Source organism: Calidris pugnax, unplaced genomic scaffold (genome assembly GCF_001431845.1).
Source record: "Calidris pugnax isolate Ruff unplaced genomic scaffold, ASM143184v1 scaffold103, whole genome shotgun sequence".
Taxonomy (NCBI): domain Eukaryota; kingdom Metazoa; phylum Chordata; class Aves; order Charadriiformes; family Scolopacidae; genus Calidris; species Calidris pugnax.
The window spans coordinates 20,343,735-20,363,750 of NW_015090990.1; the positions used below are offsets into that span (position 1 = coordinate 20,343,735).

A 20,016-nucleotide genomic window follows, 5' to 3' on the forward strand; every position below is an offset into this window, starting at 1 on the left:
AAGCAGGGTACATAAAGTACAAGTTGTTTCTTAAAAATCGAAACAAAAAACCTAACTACAAAGCTGTGAACTATCTGATCTGCGACCCATGTGTTGAATCTCTTTGAAGTTTTGTTTTTACAAGCAGACCAATAATCTACAAGAGAATTTTTATAGAAACATAATAGAGCAGTAGTATTTGCTAGTTAAAGTAATATTTCTTAATCTGGATTGGATTTCTTTTTTGATTCTCAATAAAGCTAAGCTGTTTTATTAAGGTCTAGTAGTGGGTAAAATAAGCTTTATCTGGTTTCCTAATATCAGAAGTTTATGATGGATCTGTTTACCTGACTGAAAAATCACTTCTGTGGTTTTGGTTAAAAGTCATTTATATATTTCATTTTGTTCTATGGGTGCTTCTCAAGGCAGCCTAAAATGATGTAGATGTGAAACTTTGCTTTAATCTGCGTTATTCGCTTCCAAAGTGGCAGTTTTCTGTTATGCATTTGAGAAACCACATGTCTATGTAAGATGTGGGAAACGCAGATAAAGAGTTTTCCCTACTTCTAATATAAGGAAGTAGAGTTTACTGATTTTTCAGAGCCTGGACTGCAATGTCAAAGCAAGCTTAGCAGCTCTTCTTTTTTAACTTCCTGTGATGACATAGTTCATTTGCCTATTTGAAACTCTCTCCATTGTTTGTAGGAGACCAATGAAGTATTTGTATACTCAGAGAGAAGAATTATTGATGTCGTTCATTAACTGGACTTTGGTCACCACTTGTTTTAACTACATAGATTAAGGAGCATCAAGAAACAGTCTCAAAATGCTCACCTTTCTTCAGGCACTACAATGAATATTCTTTCTCGTAAAATCGGTAAGTAAAAATGTTAAGCTTGCAGAGGTATGTTTAGACTTAAAAAATACAGTAAATCAAATGATCAGTTGGGTGCATGAATGTGTGCTGTTAATTTAATTTTCTCTTTTAAGCTATCAAAGTGTGTATGTGCTTGTGTTGCATGTTTGATTTGAAATCCCTTACAGAAAGAGCCAGTACCTTAAAAATTCCCTCTAAACATGCATTAGCAGTGACTGCTGTTGTAACAGGTAGGATTTTCCATTGTTCTTGTTGCTTTCTAGTATCTGATGGCCACAGAAATTTAATCCAGTGCTCAAAAATCTTTCCTTCTGTATTTGTAAATCTAAACCTTTTTTTTTAACAACAGTACGCTTCTAAGTAGACCTCTCTGAAATATATCTACACCCTTAATCCATTTAATCCTACATCAGAGGAACCACATAGTTTGCCTAATACCCAGTTGACCAATTTTTAGTCTGTAGCCTCTTTCAAACTCTTTGCAGGATTTGAATAAAGGACCTCAAATATGTATCTAATAAAAAGCATCTATTGTGGCCAAAGGAAATGTCTTTTATCTGTGTTCAAATAGTCTCTTCTGACCTGCTCTTCTGGGCATCCATTAGTTGCGGTATTTTTACAGGTGGAAAAGGGTATACTTTATTATTTTTTGGGTTCTTTTGCAAGTGCTGAATTAAAACAAAAGAAACCATCAACAGCCTGATTATTGTGGAAAATAGAAGTGGAACTGTTTCTCTGAATGCTTACAAATGTTGTGTGCTCAAAAAGAATCAACAACTGAACTTGTCTAGCCTTGTCTTGCTGTAGTCAAATTGTTGTTCTGTTGTCCTTAATGGCCCTTCTGTGTATATGAGAATGCCAGGTAGCTTTGTACTTCCCTGTAATTTATAAACTACCCTTCAAGTTGGTTTTAAAGATGTTTGCTTGAATTCACAGTATTATATTGTTCCCTCGTAAAACACACCCATATAACTCCTTAAAAGTAGTGGATGCTACATCTGTGTAACACGAAAAGTACCATCTGTGGTAGATTACAGAGCAGAACACACATGGTTCAAATAAGGGAAAAAATCCATTGTTTACTAAATTTTTGTATTCTGCAACAGATACCACATAAAACTCAGAGCCCCTTTTCTCAGGCTTCTGTGTCAAATGTCAGGGAGTAAAGCAGGAGGAATGCATGAATGGTAGTGGCAGAAAATCTAGTGTTGTATGTCTTATTTCTTGAAGTATGCTAGAAATCTGTTTTCAGAAAGGGCAGCTGTAAAGAGGTAAGGAAAGAAATGCTTTCTCTGACCATCTAGGAAGTCCAACACAGGACAACCCGAGCTATTCCCTGCGTACCGCTATGTTCACATGGATGTCATAAAGCTTTCCAGGCATAGATACACTGCAGATTTTCTTCCCCACCGTGCAGATTACTACTCAGTGCACCTCTTGCACAGCAGATGATTTTTCCATTGCAGTCAGCAATGAGGTGACACGCGCTTTGCCACCATCATGGAAAGTAAGAAGAAAAGTCTCCATGGCTGTTACATGTCCCAAACTACTTGAAGCAGCTGTAAGGATTTTTTTTTTTTTATTTGAACATAAGTAGGAAAAAAAATATTCTGTTTCTCCCCCGTTTTCTTTTTTTTTTTCAAAGTATAAAGGCGCTTTTAAAAAAAAGTATTTTACATTGGTGAGTATGCTGTACTTCTGATTTAAGGGTGTGAAGTTTGCAAGGGCAGCAGACTCTTGGTTTCCCCTGATAATCTCTTCTAGTTTTACATGCACTTGTGACAAATTACCCCGAACTTAAGGGAAGTTTTTGGAGGTGTATTCCTGCATTTTTAGGATCTGTTTTGAATAAGTAGCCAAAGTGAATATGTCTGCTGCTACATGGCTGATAAATAGGTAATCAACAGAGCTCCAAGAACAAATTTTGAGAACCTAACTTAGAAATAAGGCTGAGCAAGGTCAGTGATATAGATAGTAGAGATACAAGGACAATTTCTCTACATACATTCAGCTTCCAAAGGCAGCGTGACTGGGTTTGAGTTTGGCTGTTCTTCTATGACCCCCATGGTACAATATGGCATTTCAGGCCTCCACACTTGGAGATTCCTGAGTGCCTAAAGCACAAACTTCAAGCAGAGTTTTAAGCCACCTAGAGGCTTCTGAAAATGCATACATGGTTGGTTGAAAAGCACTCCAAGCCCTTCCTGGAGTTTCAGAGCTGGCTAACCTTCTGTAAACACAGCTGGAGCTATCTTGCTCTAAAACCCATCTAGAATGCTGAGAAATTAACATGTGCATTTTCACATGCATTAATGTGTGGAACAGTTTTGCACACATTTTCTTGTATGGAACTGTTGATACTAAAGTTTTTCATCTCAGGCTAAAATCATATCCCAGTGAATTCCATGGAAAACCAATTATTTTAATGTTTATATTAAGTCCAGGTTTAATTTAAATTGGTAAAACTATGCTTAAAAAATAAGCACAACAGGCTGCAGTTGGTCTCAGCATGCTCATGGTTCCTATAAACTTTTTTAGACACCACTTGTGTATCTTGATTAATAACTTGTTATTCAGAAGTCAGCTGTCCCACCGTAGAGACTACAGAGTGAGGAGCAGTGCCTGTCTTGCTTCCATGGTGCCTGTGAAGAGTTCTGGTTGATGGTCATGGAAACTTGAACCTTGCCTTGGTGAGGCCTTTAATGCCATTAATAGGAAGGGGAAAAATTTCACTCGGGCATTATGCTTCTGCCCTGGGAACAAACCCATACCTGTCGAAAGTGCAACTTGCTGGGGCCCGTCACCATTGCTGTAGCTGTTGGTGGAGGTGCCAGCTGGGAGAGTGGCTGCTATGGTGGGGTCAGAGACCTCCAGCCCAGCCTGCAAAGGACGCTTGGTGGCTCCAAGCTGTGCTGGATAGGAAAGGTCGCTGAGAAGTGAAACCTACCATGGGTAAGAAAGCAGCCTTCTGCATTATAGCAGACTTCAGAAGGCGGTAGAATATGAGTGAACAAGCATTAAGTGTGTGTTACGGTTACTGCGATGAGAAGGGCTTGGAGAAGAAGCAAGCTTGGGCAGCTTCCATGAATGGGAATTCTTCGAAGAAGCAGATGTTGCACACAGGATCAATTTAGTATTCATTAAATTTTTAGCTCTTGTAGTAGAGACTGTACTTTTTTTTTTTTTTTCCTCGTTGGTTTATTTGAAATCTGAAGACAGTTGAGTATTAGCTCCCAATAGGCCCCCAGACTGAGCACGTTTTGGAAATGCCTGTGGGATAACACAAGCAGGCCCCTTCTGACTTCTTACAGTTGTTTTCCAGAGACCTGGGTTTATAAGGACCTACTGGGAATTCCCATCATCCTAACTGTGGGAAAGGTGGGAAAAAGAGAAAAAGAAGGTAACACCAATGAGACCTTAAAGAAGTCAGGAATGACTACATGGAAGTCTTACAGTTGGATGTGATACTGTTTACTTCAGAGGGATGGAAGTGTTGCAGGTTTATGCATTTTGATTTATGTCTTTACTTACTATCTGCTTATTGACTTTTATATCTTTAAACAATGAGAAATCAACACAGGTAACCGGATTCCCTATGATACAATCTTCTGGCATAGTGAAACAAAGCCTCTCCCTATGGTTTCAAAACACTGCATGACAATGAGAACTAAAATGTTAAACTACAAATTCACATTTATTTCTATATTCTTGCACTCTCACATATGTTTTTAAATGATTTTTTTTTTGTCACTGAGCACGCAGCTGCAACATTTTATAGTTAGACAAGTGGCAAAGCAGCCAGCTGCGTCTGCCTGTTTGTAGTGCAGGTATTAAATAAGAAAACTGGTGATCCATCCTGGTTTAATATGCTGTTACTCTGATGATGGAAATCCAGAAGTGGGACAGAAAATAAACCAAAGAGGGCAGATTTGGTCTTCACTGCAATGTAGCATTATTGTAAGCTGCATGGTGAACTTTTGCAGTAGCTATGGCGACTTTCTCATTTGCTGTTGCTTCTTGCTCAACTATTCACTACTGTGCTTAGATTGCTTTAATTCCCTTCCCCCAGTGAGTTCATTCTGTCTTATCTATGATCCCAAGAATGAGAGTTTCACTTTGTTTTCCACATTCTTTGAGCTACAGTTATTTTTCAAAGGTGATGCAGACTTTGAATGCAGGGCTTAGAGACTATCTATAATTCAAGTGCGATTCTTGAAATGGCTGCACCCTGAATTCCAAAAGCAGTCAGTAAATAAGGTGCTGTAAACTGTGTGCCTTCTATACTTGCTCATATTTTCTTATAGCAGAAGCTGCTGCTTGTTAGGAATTAGAAAACTGAAATGTACTGGCATCTCTTCCAAACAGGAAAATCTAAAATGTCAGTCACACATCTGCTGAGGTAGCTGTGGTACTTAAAAAAGATCTTGCCTTCTCAGTTACGATGAAGTGAAAACTAATCTGTAGCATTTTGCACTGACCAGACAAAGCATACTCATTTTATTTGTGTCATGCTGTGGCACCCCCTTCCCTGCACATGCATTCAAAATACTCTATATTTCTCTGTCTTTTCCCCTGCAAAATATAGAGCTCTACATAATTTTGGGATTTCATAGAATCCATTTCACTATTTTTTACTGTTCAATTTTAAAAAAAACAAAGCAAAAAAAACCAACCAACCCCATAAGCACAACTCTCCCTCCCAAAACCTCAAAACTTCACATAATGAATGCTTTTCCATTCATGGAGCTTGCAGAGCTTATTACTGTTTCCATGTTTTTTAAGGAGGTGGAGTTACAAGAGTTGCCCAAGTGTTCGCTTTGGAAGGAGGCTTAGTATGTTTCTCACAATCAAGCTTTACTCATATAATCACAGATTTTTGAGGCAGTGTTAAATTGGATTTTTTTAAGGTAACAGAAACTTCTTTGTTTGAAGCCTTCAGATTCTAGAAATACCAAAAGCCCAAATGCAGTTGAGAAAAGAGAGAAATAAGAAACATCTGGTAAGTTAGCATTCTGCCTGCACTGGCACAAAGATGCAATAATAAAACGCCATTTTTTTTCCAAGTCTGTTCTTGCAAATAATATTATTACAAGAGTCTGCTGGCTGCAGAGTGCCTCGTGGGAATGAGAACATGCTGCAAAGCGTTTCGATGCACAGAACAGCTACGCCTTGGAAAAGGTTCTCTGTTGGCTACTTGCATGAGAGAATAGTGAGGTTGGCTTGTGACCGTGGCAGGTCTGTGCCTCTGTCACGGACGTACTTGCGCTAGCGGCTGGTAGCAGAACCAAGTACGGTGTAAAAGTTTCCTTCCATGTGAGTTAAGACAGTCACTGTTGTAACTGGTTCTTCGCAGTGTTGGAAAAAGTCACTGGATTACCATTGGGATCATCCTCTCTGGTTTGTCGGCCCCGTCTTTGATATTCTTGGTCGTGACAGGCTGTGGCCTGCAAGAGAATGGACATTACCTGTGAATATGAAAATTGTACCCCAAACCCTCACTGCGTTAGACTTACTGATAGAGATTGAGCTGAATGCCCCATTGCCTAGGGGCAGTTTGGTCTGGGCAAGTAGCTAAAGGTCCTGCACGGGGTGATTCCCCAGCCCACAAGATAGGGCATGTAGTGGTTGCAGTTCAAGGAAGGTAAACTCATCCCAGCCACAATTTGAGCACTTGCATTCAGAGTACAAACACCTCTTGTGCTTTTCTAGTGTGCAAGCTCTGCACATCTTGGCAAAGATATTTCTATACTGTTCTAACAAAAATAGCAAACTCCCTGTTTTAGCAGCAGCTAAATTTATTTTGAGAAACAGCAGGCAATACCACCATTTTGGAAAAACGGCATTGCATAAAAAGTACTGTGTATGTACTCTGACTTTCTTCTCCTGCCTTGAAGTATATCCTTGGTATTTTTACTGTGCCCTTTCTCTTCCCTGTAGTCAAACTCTGCTGTGGTTTGGTGCTGAATAGGAGGTGCTGATTTATCTTAGTGTCAAACTAGCAACTCTTCAGTGAGCTGTAAACTTGAATCTTTGCCCCAGTGTAAAATGGCTCTGCTGGCACCAGATGTCAGTGTTGGTCTGTGCTAACAAGCTTGGAAGGGCACATCTGTGTGTCCCCCTCTGCACCAGAGGCTGACCAAGTAACCTCAACGCCTCAAAATGGTGACAACCTGCTCTGGTGAGCTGGCCTCGCCAGCAACTCAACTATAGGTGAACTGAAGTGCTGTGGAAATACAATCATTACAATAAATTTTTGAACCAAACTCGGGTTAGAAAGTGGTATCTGGCCTTATGGAATACTGGGAACATGAAGAGAAACTGGGACATTTTCTATGTTGCCTGAATGTGATTATCCTCAATTTCTTACAGGCTTCCACCAAATTATTCACTGATTTGATTCCAATAACTAAATAAGTTTAAATGTTTGCTAATTACTTTCTACAAAGCTCTAGATTTATTTAAATCAGCTGGTTGAAAAAGCCATATTAATAAACTGTAGTTATTGTTTATTTTTAATCTACTATATACAATTATTGTAGAGTAAAACAAGTATGTTACACAGAGAAGACTTTTGATGTGTTTCCACCTCTAATTGTCCTTAATGTAAATGTTCTTTTAAACAGACATTGCACTCAGGCTACTGTTATCATTAGATACTTGCCTGCAGTCCAATTGCAGACCTGTTCAATATTATTTATTAAAGGGCTTATGGTTTCAGTAGATTTCCAGCATTTGATACTTATAAGGGACATTTGGACAGCTAATTGGTTGTCATGATCTAAACAAACCAAAGATAAAAAGCTTTTTGCCATTCAAAAACCAGCTTGCTAAATATTTGTATTTTATTTAGATGTTGGGAAAACATAGCATTACAATTTTTTGCTTTTTTTGAAAAGAAGTATCTGACTAGCTATGAAATAATTAGACAACTTTTTTTTTTTTTTATCTAGAGCAAACAGGAAAGAGATATTTCAGTTTACATCATTTGGAGTTGAGAGGGTTTGAAATGATGATTTCCCTGCAGAGAGTTTGGCTAGATGACAGATTGTCACCGGCACAAATTACAATAGTCTGGGGACTTCCTGACTGCTTAATTCCAGAGACCATTTCAGTTCTTTAGGATTGTCTGGTGTTCTGTGCTGTCGCGTGGTACTCTTGGACCCATCTTAGTATGTCCTTATGTCATTAGCTTAGATAGGTAGACCCAAGGAGATGACATATGCCAAAAATAATTCTCTTTCATTTTACATGTTTTTAATTTCCATATTCCTGTCATTCTAATAGGACTATAAATATGTTTTGTAATTCCAAGATCTTTTACCACTTTTATAGTCTACAACAAAAATTATAGTTAAAGACCAAGTTGTTTTAGTAATATGTGTCTCACAGGAGTCTATCCAGCTCTGGTTATGAAAAATTATTTATGAGAAGCAAGCTGAAAAACATGCTGCAGAAGGACCAAATGCAAACTGCAAGAAATATTTGTTACTGGCTAAATGTTACAAAACTTGCTTTTTGATTAAAAGATTTTTAAAAAATAAAATAATTGCTTAAAAATCAGTTTGGTAAATCACATCAACAAAAGAACAGCCATTTCTCTAAGACTGCACATCTTCAATTAAAGCAAACTGTTGTAATGTAGCCAGTTCTAGGTACAGCTCCCATGCAGCTGCTGTGACTATACTATAAGTGCAGCCTGGGGAAATCTTCAGAGATTTTGCAGTTATGCAAAATGCTGTGCTAATTGTTTACAGGCAAAATATTTTCACTAGACACTAATTACAAAAAGCAGACTAAAATAATTGCATTTGCTTTAGCAAGATGCCTTGTAACTTAGAGAAGGAAATTGTCATTATTGTAAGTTAACAATTATCCTTGATGTAATGAATACCAAAAGTGATGCAAGTTCAACCTGTTGAAGTATGGATGTGGGCAAAAAATGAAGTTTGAATGAAGTAGGAAGGGACGTGTTTTGAGGCCAGTGACTGAAACTGATTTCTGAGTGAGCTTGTGTGTTTCACGTTCTGGAGGACTGTAAAGAATTCTTGGCTGCTTGTCATCCATGGAGTGAAAGAGCTTTTTGGCATAATTTTGCCAGGGAAATGTTACTCCGTGTTAAGGAAGCTCGTGCTGGCTAGCTCTACTTTTAGTGGCCACGGTGATGTAAATCCTGGTGCCAGCGTTTTCTGCCAGTGTGGCTCTTAAAGGGATGGGCTTCATATGTAGCAGGGGAGTCAGAGTTCAGAGTTAGGTAAGCTATGCCTTGGCTAGGACCCTCAGTTTTGAGGGAATTATATAAGCTGGTTTGGAGTCATTATGGTTAAACTAAGCAAGGCCTATCTGCAATTTGAATTGCAATCCAAAAGTTCCTGTTTGTCTCTGATTGTAGAGGAGCATAAAATAAGCAAGATTTATATATATATAATTTAAATGCTTAAAAATAAGTGTGATCAAAGGTATCTTGGTGCTGAATAGATCTTCATGAATTTATAAAATTGCAGTTTGAAATCACATAAACTTTGAGTTCTGTGACATACTGTAGCAATGACTTCCACAGTTTAACAATCTGCTTTGACTATGGCCCTTGATAATTTATTTTCCCCTAATTATTTTAAAGAAAGACAACTAATTCCCATCTCTGTATGCTTTAGTATCACTGCCCTTTCTGCTTTTTCAGATATCTGTTGTAATCCTTCCCTCAGTATCTCTTTTCAAGCAAACAGTCTCTGGATTTGTGTCTCAGATGGGGGCTGGTAATGCACCTCAGATGCACCTCTGGTAATGCTCATCAGGTTCTATTAGTTTGCATAAAAATGTTTTCTTTTCTACTTCTCCCTAATTTTAACTTTTCCAAAGAGCTAATATTTTTCATAGAACTATGCGTTATAACACCAAGGTCTCTTTTCTAAGGGGAAGTAACTGAGTTAGGCATATCATTATATATAGACTGTACATTTTAAAATGGGTCTTCTTCGCCCTCAGTCAGTTTGCAGACGACACCAAGTTGGGCGGGAACGTTGACCTGCTTGAGGTAAGAAAGGCTTTGCAGAGGGATCTGGACAGGCTGGATCGATGGGCTGAGGCCAATGGTTTGAGGTTCAACAAGGCCAAGTGCGAGGTCCTGCACTTGGGTCGCAACAACCCCCTGCAGCGCTACAGGCTGGGGGCAGAGTGGCTGGAGAGCGGCCTGGCAGAAAAGGACCTGGGGGTGTTGGTCAACAGCCGTTTGAACATGACTCAGCAGTTGTGCCCAGTGGGCCAAGGCGGCCAACAGCATTCTAGCCTGTATCAGGAACAGTGTGTTGAGTAGGACGCAAGAGGTGATTGTTCCCCTGTACTCGGCACTGGTGAGGCCCCACCTTGAGTACTGTGTCCAGTTTTGGGCTCCCTACCACAAAAAAGACATTGAGGTGCTGGAGCGGGTCCAGAGAAGGGCAACGAAGCTGGTGAGGGGTCTGGAGAGTAAGTCTTATGAGGAGAGGCTGAGGGAACTGGGGGTGTTCAGCCTGGAGAAGAGGAGGCTGAGGGGAGACCTTATCGTGCTCTACAACTCCCTGAAAGGAGGTTGTAGAGAGGTGGGGATCGGTCTCTTCTCCCAAATTACAGGAAATAGAACAAGAGAAAATGGCCTCAAGTTGTGCCAGGGGAGGTTCAGGTGGAATATTAGGAAAAATTTTTACACAGAAAGAGTTATTAAGCATTGGAATGGGCTGCCCAGGGAGGTGGTTGTGGCACCATCCCTGGAGTTTTTCGAAAGACGGTTTGACTGATATGGTTTAGAGATGTGGTTTTTTGTTTTTGTCTAGAGTTAGGTTGATGGTTGGACTAGATGATCTTAAACATCCCTTCCAACCTAGAAAATTCTATGGTTCTTTACTTTGTTCATCAATATTGGATTCTGGGGAAGATTTGGATTTCAGAAGTCCTTACTCTGATTTTGATTCTAATAGGGCAGTCTTTTAACCCTGAAAACACATTAGGGAGAACCTTCTTCCAAACATGACAGTCTAAATTCTGAAAATATCAATCCTTGTCAAAGAACAGAAAGCGAAATGCTTGGAAAACCCCTTCTTTGATTGTAATTCTGTCTAGTTCTAGATGTGTTGCTTAACCCAGGTCTCAGTTGAAGTAGCAATGAATGCTTCTCTCTAGATCCAAGCCTGCTTACTTCTGAGGTACTTTATAGGTAGGTCTGCATATCATTTTGTTTCCTACATTTCAGAAATCTTAATACAAGTATTATGTGTATAGACTAACTTAAAAGATAATAACCACACTATCCATAACTGGTTTTGTACAAAGGGAATTAGTCACTTCAGTTTTATGTTCATAGGCCCTTTGCAGCAGGGCCTATGCAGCAAAATAATGCAGCAGAAAATGCTTTTGTACTTACATGTTCCACAGCTACAGTTGTAATAGTAACAACAAAACATAAACCACTTCAGAGCTGCTGTAATTGCTCCCCAAATTTTAGTATTACCTGTGTTCATCTCCAAGTATATGGCAACTTCATGGTTAAAACTTTGAAACATTATTTAGTGTTTTGCCTTTATCCACAAAGTGTTACTAAGAAGAAAATAATATAAGGATGAGGAAATCCCAACACATGCTTTAAACTTTCATCAGTCTCTCTAAATGGCAGCTATTCAGTAGGTGAAGTGGCTGTAGTTTGGGGGAGGGTGCAAAGTAAATGTTTAAAATACTCTTTAACACGCTATCAGTATTTTTCGTCTATTCTCCACCCCATCTATCTTCTATTGAACTGAAATTATATTAACTGATCCCTACTGTTATAGGATTTATATTCATAAATGAAAGTTGGATTGGGCCCTCAGAGGAGGGAGAATGTGGGGGAAAAAAAAGCAAACCAGTAACTTTAGCTTAGTAGTACTGAAAAAAAAATCAATGTGGAAAGAGAGAATACCAAGAGTGAAAGAATTGGAACATTGCTTTAATTGAAAAGAATGCTAAACTAACGTTTATATTAGAATAAATTACTGGAAAAAAAACTAAGAGAAAGTATGAAGCTATGAAAACACATCTAGACCACAGAGTCAAAATAGATTAAATTTTAAGAGGACATCTAAGGGAACCTGAAACTTCCTGTTATTCTCCTATGTTAGATCTGTAATAAAAATAAGAAAGTGATCTTAGCAAGGAATGTATTTCATTGTCATCTCTGACTCTTTTCTCATATTACCTTGGAAAACCATGACAATGAATAGTAAAAATAGGAGTTCATGTGCTCTACCGTACACACTTTTCTGGTTTTTATTTTCGTTGAAGAGATTCTAATCCATATTATCTGTGATACAAATTATGGTGTAAAATTTTATGAAAAAGTTGCTTTCCCTGTCATTGAAAATAGGGTAGAGGGAACTCAGCACCACCCTGCCAGATATGAACACTTTTATAGTTGGTTTGTAGAAGTGGGAATTGCAGCAAACGAACTTTTGGGCAAATATCAAGATTTCCTACCTTCTTAAAGGGTGTGGTAGGACAGAAAAAACCCAACCTCCACAAAAATAAAAAAGGAAGAAACAAGTGTATATCATGCTATTGTCGTAGTTAAATAGATTTTGCAGACTCAAATCAATGGTGGCGCAATTTGTCCATCCAAAAGCCTCGTTTTCTGCAAGCAAAATACAAAGTATTTTATCAGTTATAGAGGTTGCTTCTGGAATCTTTACTTCTAAATTAATCCTACTTGTACTGTATTTCACACAACTAATTTAATTCATTTCTAATCAGTGAAGATGTTTCTTCTGATACTGCCTTTTTCAAATGAATTTCTAGGTTGGAATATGTAGTCCATGAATAAGCGAGGGTCTGGATATTTCTATTGTTCTTTTGAAAGTTATATTCCATACACTGTTTCATAAACTATTCTGGTGGCAAGAAACTTATTAATATAATAATTATATTAAGCAATTAATATTACAGCGTTGAAGACTTGATAAAAGCAATTCTGGCAAAATTGTTACAGGTTTACAAAGGGAATTGACTAGAAAATTGTAACCTTAGTGTGCAATGCAATGATACCTTAGGTGCTTTGACACACAGTAACGGCTTACAACTTCTTTTTTTTTTTCTTTTTTTTTTTTCCGTCCTTAAAAGTGTCAGCAGAAATATCGTTAACTCTTAAAAATAAATATAAGTATTCCTATTCCTGTCAGGAATTAGCATGTTTGATATCAGTTCTCCAAGAGCGGAAATAGACGAATGACCTAGTAAATATGTTTGCACTGAAAGTTTATTATCATTAACTCATTCTGAGGTTGTCCTTGAGAACCTGGTGTTTTCTATTAATTTACACATGTACAGGATAGCATTTTTGCAGTTCATGTTTCTGGTGCTTTCTGCTTACTTTAAAGTAGAAGGGATTTTAACTGCTCTTTGTTTTCCTATTTCATTTGTAGTCCTGATGCTTCTACTGAACAGAAATTCTGTCTCAACTAAGTTTTATTGATGAAAGGAGAATTACAATAGCTTTAAACTTTACATTTAGGATTATTGATAAAATCTTGCATTTTAAATGTCTGATAATCCAAACTTTTACTTATTTTTCAATTAATGTATTTTAGCTCACCCACACATCTTTTCTACCAGTTATGTACAACTTAACCACTTCTTTGTTTGCGGCAAAGCTTTCTGCTTTTCCTGAAGCTTCTCAGTCATTAAAGTTTTCTGTTCGACAAAAACCAAAAACCCACACACAAAAAACAACCCCCCCAAAACCTAACAAAAACCCACACCCCAAAGCCCACCTGCTGGCCATCTTTATAACTCTTCTCAACCCAGAGATACCTCCAAATACACAGCAATATTTAGCCAGAGAATGAACTCTGATTTTATATTGCTTATTACCCTGTGTGCTTATTACTTTGTAGATCTGCCTGTGATTTGCAGTCTCACCTGTCACACACACGCTCTCTTACTATTTCCTGTTCTCACCATAATGCTGTTATGACATAATCTTTGACTAGTATTTTTAAGCCTTTCCACAAAATAAAATTAAATTATCACTTGCTTAAGTATATTCTGACAGCAGTAACATAAAATATGTTAAAGCTGTAATAACATGGTTAAAAAATGGAAATAATGATCTATTTTAGAAATATGTAGAAGCCAAAAAGCAGCCATAGCATATATTACAGCTTATTATCTTTGAAGAATTACAACCTGTTAGTGTATTTCTAGCGGTGTAGTAAGACGGCAAATTAAATACTCCATTTACTCAAATTTTCCTTCTTGGTGGTTGTAAGACCAACTGATGTTATGGGAATGGTATTTTAATAATGCTTTGAGAGATGAGGTAATACTTTGATCACTGAAAGGAATTGTCTTTCTGTAAGGATTTTTGTCTTGATTTACTAATAAAAACTGAAGAGCTCTCATCTGTGTGGGTTTTTGCGCACTTTAGCCAGGGAAAAAAGTGCAGTGGAAGATTTATTTTGTTGCCTAATTCAATGACACTGATCCAAATCCTACTGAAGTTTAAGAACTGTCTAGTTATTTCTGTAGATTTTTGTACCGGGATAAAAAAAATATAATTCTTTTGATTTTCATGCAAGTGAACAACTTGTCTCTCAGATCATAAATCTAATAACCAATTGGAGTCAGACTGAAGTCAGACAGAAGGATGCCCCTTTATAGGCACTGTGCAATTGTCCGTGATTTTTACACACACTCTTTCTTCTCGTGTGTGAGTAATGACTGAGTAGGACTCAGCTTTCCAAAGGTGAGGACTAATGACTCTCTTATTCCACTTTGTTCCTCAGGAAGCTGATAGAGTTCTTTCTTCCTCCCCAAGGCTGCCCAGCATGGTGTCCTCCTAAGGCAAGAATGAGAAGGATGTTGAAGACACTTCTTTCTCACATTTCCTCCTTTAATAAGTTTTGTGCTTTATTTTCCTTGTACTGGATTTATTCTAAATTTTTCATTATGAGCACAGAGTTTTACTTAAATCTTACATCTGTTAAATGAATCTATTTGTGTGCGGCAGACTGCTACAATGATTAATATTTCCCATCTTGGTGTGGACAGTTGATGCAAAACACAGGATAGTATTTTTAAAACTGCACATTTCTAACTAAAATAATATTAGTCATCTTTTCTAGACAAAAATGAAGGACTGTGTCTACACTCAAAGTGAGGTTACTTAAAATGCAGACAGAAAATAGCACGTAAAAGTTCACAGCATTTTCAGAGCATGCATGGATATATGTAGCTCTAAAAAAATTCCAGGGTGTGGGTTTTTTCTGTTCTGGAAGAAAAGACAGATGTTTGAACTCCAACATTATCCACAGCACTAGTCATGTTTTCCAGGTTGGCTTCCTAGATGGACTGTGGCTTCCAGTCTATTATATCTCTGGGATTCCTCTTCTACTACATCAACATCTGGCATAGTGATTTTATACAATTTTGTGATTACTTTCCCGATTTAAAATACATACACCATTAAAAACGTTAAAAGGTGATGACGTATGTTATCATACAAAGGAAAAATGGTTGTGGCTGCAAAATGCCGTCTCTGCTTTATGGTTAAACATGAAATTTTAATCATGGGAGGTTAGAGAGCCTAGTCATAACTTATCTTTGATTTTTTTTTTTCCTTACATCTGAATCAGAACATTCATCAAACAATAATCAGTGATAAGACAGGCATCTGTAGTAAGCAGAGAGCTAGCAGTTTTTGCAGCAGTGTAGGCATCAAGAAATTTCTTAATCAAAGTTTGGTGACCCTTAGCATGGCTACTGTGGCCCAGTCCTCCCTTTAGCAATGCCTGAACAACACTACTGAGATAGAAGGGTTCCAAAGAAGTGAAAAAAGAAAGTGTTCTTTCTACTTATGGATGGTAAAACAGGTAAATAGCCTATATGTTGCACAGAACTGAGTTTTGACCATGAAAATAATGCCAGTGATGAATTTTGGGCAGACAGGAGCATGATAAAATCAGCTGACAGAAGGTGACTTGGGGATAAACTTTTTTGCAGGGCCTATTGCGATAGGACAAGGGGTAGCAGTTTTAAATTAAAGGAATATAGGTTTAGACTAGATATAAGGAGGAAGTTTTTTACAATGAGGGTGGTGAAACACTGACACAGGATGCCGGGAGAGGTGGTAGATGCCCCATCCCTGGAAACATTCAAGGTGATGCTGGACAGGGTTCTGAGAAACCTGATCTAGTTGAAGATGTCTCTGCTCGTATGCCGGGAGAGGTGGTAGATGCCCCATCCCTGGAAACATTCAAGGTGATGCTGGACAGGGTTCTGAGAAACCTGATCTAGTTGAAGATGTCTCTGCTCGTTGCAGGGGGGCTGGACTAGATGATCTTTAAAGGTCCTGTCCAACCCAAACTTTTCTATGATTCATAGAGTTAAAGACTTCACTTTTGATCTGGACTTCTGTATGTCATTAGCTTGTACCACCCAAATTGCAGGTATTTTTTCTTCTGCTTTAGACCACTCGTAAATCAAAAAAGATTGAATTCCTGTATTTCTGTTGCCTTTCTCAATTCCTCATTTAAAACTGTATTTCTTACATATTTAATTTTATGTAGGACAAGTGCTTTTTAATGTAAGGTAATTTCTCCTAGTTCCAACCAGCTGATGTCAGAGTTTCTTTAATGTGCAGTTTCATGTGCTGCAGGTGTAATTAGGAGAGCTGCTAGAGCTGTCTCTCCCTATTATTAAAGTGTCTGGCCTGCACACAAAATCATCTTGCAAGGGCTCAAAGACCAGGAGTTCTACATGACTTACTCAGAAATAAACTGAATTTCATGATTTCTAGAGATACTGGTAAAGAAAACAGGTCTCTACCAGGCAGATTAAATGCTTCCATTTTAAATTATGGAAGATGAAAGTAGAAGCTACCCAAGATTCCGTGTTTTAGTTTGATTGCATTTTGTAATATTGTATAATGAAGTTAAATCCTCTAGAGCCTTAGAGGCAGATTTTTATTGGTTTAATTTTAAATTAATAATATACTAAATAAAATTATAAATTCTTGCATTTAACCTAGTTCAGGCTGATCCATAAACTGAAGCAGAAAGGCTGGTTTATAATGTAATCAAATCTTATGTTCTGCGTTTTTCTTTTCATCAAGTAGTCCTTCATGTCTGTCTTTTTTACTGGTCTGAAAACAGCAATTGGAATTCATCACTTCTGTGGAATGAGGGTGGTAGGTAAATTCTGAGCACAGCAGTAAACGTAATGCTACTTATTCCCCTTCCTAGCAAGAAATGCCCACTAATCCTGTAATTCAGAGAGGGATATCCAAAGCTAACTTCACTCAACTATAAAACATGACCGCCAAACACTAAATCTAGATATTTTCTTTAGTGAGAATGCATCTGAATAAATCAATTATTAAACACATTTAGTACTCACAAACTCTCATAGCAGTTATGCTGTTGTACTGTCTTGCTTCCCTATCAGTGCTTGCATTCTCAAAGGTTTCCCAGTACAGCATTGACTTACTACTGTAGCCGCTAACATTTGCCAGAATTTCTTAACTGGAGTCATCTTTGTAGCTGCAATCATGGCAAAGTCTCTTGTCTTGTGCTCCCCTGAGAGTGCCTCTTATTTAGATTCTTGGAAAATAAATCAGTGACTGTTTCAGCCCACGTTCTAGCGAGTGGACGACCTCTGTATCCCTTTGGATAGCTCTGTAATGACTCACCAGTCTTGTCCGATCCTGGCTTTCTTAACATTTTTTTCCATTCACTTTAGTTGCAGAACAGTGATTTTTTTTTCCTGCAGTTTGGCTGTAAGAACACGAGGGAATTCTATTTAGCATAAATTAAGTTAGTTGACTAAATCTGTGCTTCTTTACTGGGTTCTTCACGGGGCAGTTAATTTCATTTTCCCTGTTGTCAATCTCTGGCAAGTTAGTGCTCTGAACAGCTAGCAAACAGAACAAGGTGCCTCCTGGCTATCACTTGTCTCTGTGCATGCCAGGCTATGCAGTGTGACCTTTGTCTGGTACTCCATAGATTGCTCCCATGTTCAGCCTGATTTAATGTATCAGTTTGTACAGATTTTATTTTGGAAAGGAAATTTGGCAATGCTGATATGTGGAATTGTTTGATCACAAAATCTCCATGTTACACAGTGGGAAGATAGCGATCTGTTTGCAAAAAAGAACAATCTGAGTAGAGTACACAGCCAGGACATAAGATTTAAAAAAAGAAAAACTACCAGAAATATAGTAGATATAAGATTGGGAGTTAGTTCTCATATAGCATTTCCAATAATAACCCTTAATTGAAAACCAGTTACAGCAAGTAATGTTTCATTGCACGTAGTACCTCAGTGTGGGTAACAAGAGCAGCCAAAGCTGTGGTACTGAGAACTGGAACAAATCGTTTTCTCCCCACTGGGACAGCTGTTACCTGTGGGTCCATCCCTACCAGATTTCTGTAACGAGGAAGCCATAACCTCAGCATTTGGCTCCCCACATTTTGGAGAGGTAATGGATTTTAATAATACCCTTCTATAAGACAGCTTTAAGCCATCCAGTATCATGTTTCCATTCAGAGCTTCCAAAAACTTTATCTCACCTTAAAATATCTTTTAAGTTACTCTAACAAAGAACGTGATTTCTTGTGGTATTTGATTATTTATGACATTTTATATTTCTCTAAATTTTTATATTTTTCATAACTTTCATACTTGGGCAGGCAAATAAGCAAAGTAATTAGCTGACATTTAGAATCATAGGATGGATAAATCCAGGTTATTAAAGGTATTTATCCATCTTAAGATTCATGTGAGATGCCTAAGGGCAGCTCTTAAAGAATTTAGACAACAAAATCCTGTTTGTTGAATGCCTTTTTTTTTTCCCCTCTAAAAGAGTTTATAATATGAGAAATGTCAATCTGAGTTTTGTTCTGCTTTTGAATGCAGTATGAGTGCTATTGTGCTACGTGTGGTTGTTCAGGCTGTACCAGCCACCCAGTCTTTTTTAAAATCTGCTTGGGTCTGGGGGAACACTCAAGCTATAGCTGAGTATTTGGCCAGAGTTTCATTGCCCTGCAGGTTTGTGTCTTAGTCCCTTTACTATTTCTAGCTGTAGCCCGGCCATAGTTACTGGGCTGTTCTGCCCACGTTGCAGACAAAATCCTGTCCAATAAAACCAGGTTTAAGATACTACTGCATTTTGTGTAGATTGTAGCTTCCATCTGCTCTGATAAAGGTTGAGCTATCGCAATGATGGGTTCATTGGGTGGTATAAATGCAGCAAGTCTCTAGATCCAAATTCTGAAAGTTGTCCTCTGTGCATAAACACGTCTATGCAACAGTCATTACAGAAGGGAAGCCTCAGTTGCTTGAAGACAAAATGTGTAATTTTTTAATATAATGTTGTAACTGGAAATTTTATGTTTATCAACAGATTTGATCAACTTGGCAAGAAAGAACAATTTTAGTGACAAAGGCAGGATCTGAGAGAGTCTTTATTTTGAAGGAGAGATTGTATGCAGTAAGTAGCAGAAATACATTGTGATTCTTATTCTAAAATATTTAAGGTTCCATCAAAATGTGCAATAGAAATGCTGTTATAGAGGCCAAGTGACTGATGCTTAATACTGCCAGCTTCTGGAATGGCTAGAACTGGAATTTCTGTAAAGGGTTACATGCCTTACATTGTTAAAATTAATTTGGCTTTTTTTTCCCTTTCCAGTTAAAATCAAATATTTAAACATATTTAGCAAATTGCTGATATATCATTTCACTGAGCGAGCCCACGGGCACTAATGCCTTTCTGTATTTATAGCACCTAGTGCATTTTTCTAGCTTTCACTTTCATGGGGTGGGTGAAAGAGAAGAGTCACTGATCTGGAGCACTGCTAACAAAAGCAGCTCTCAAAGGTGCTTAAAAAGAAATATCTGAAGATTACCTTAAAAATTAAAAAGCTGCATTCCATTATCACAGCCAGCACTGAATTTCATTGATTTCATTCATTAAATGAGGCTTTTATGATAAATCCCACCCTATTAAAATTTGCTCTTTTAAATGCTAGAGGAGCTGCAGTTACTTGAGATATTGTTTATTTCGAATAGGTTAATTTCTTAGCAAACCTACGCCTGAATGGTGTGTCTTCTTAAGAATAACTAACAATGCTAAGAAAAGAATGGTTTAAAGAGATACAGCAACT

General features: G+C 37.8%; 1 protein-coding gene across 1 annotated transcript in view; it reads left to right on the forward strand.

Annotated features, from left to right (window-relative positions):
* The first annotated feature begins 699 nt into the window (after nt 1–699).
* Nucleotides 700–20,016, forward strand: part of COL5A2 (collagen, type V, alpha 2) — a 164,434-nt gene continuing 145,117 nt past the window's right edge. Inside the window, exons 1-2 of the mRNA XM_014954601.1 lie at nt 700–856; nt 19,254–19,340. The gene's annotated coding sequence lies outside the window, so the exon portion shown is untranslated. The remainder of the gene's footprint in view (nt 857–19,253; nt 19,341–20,016) is intronic.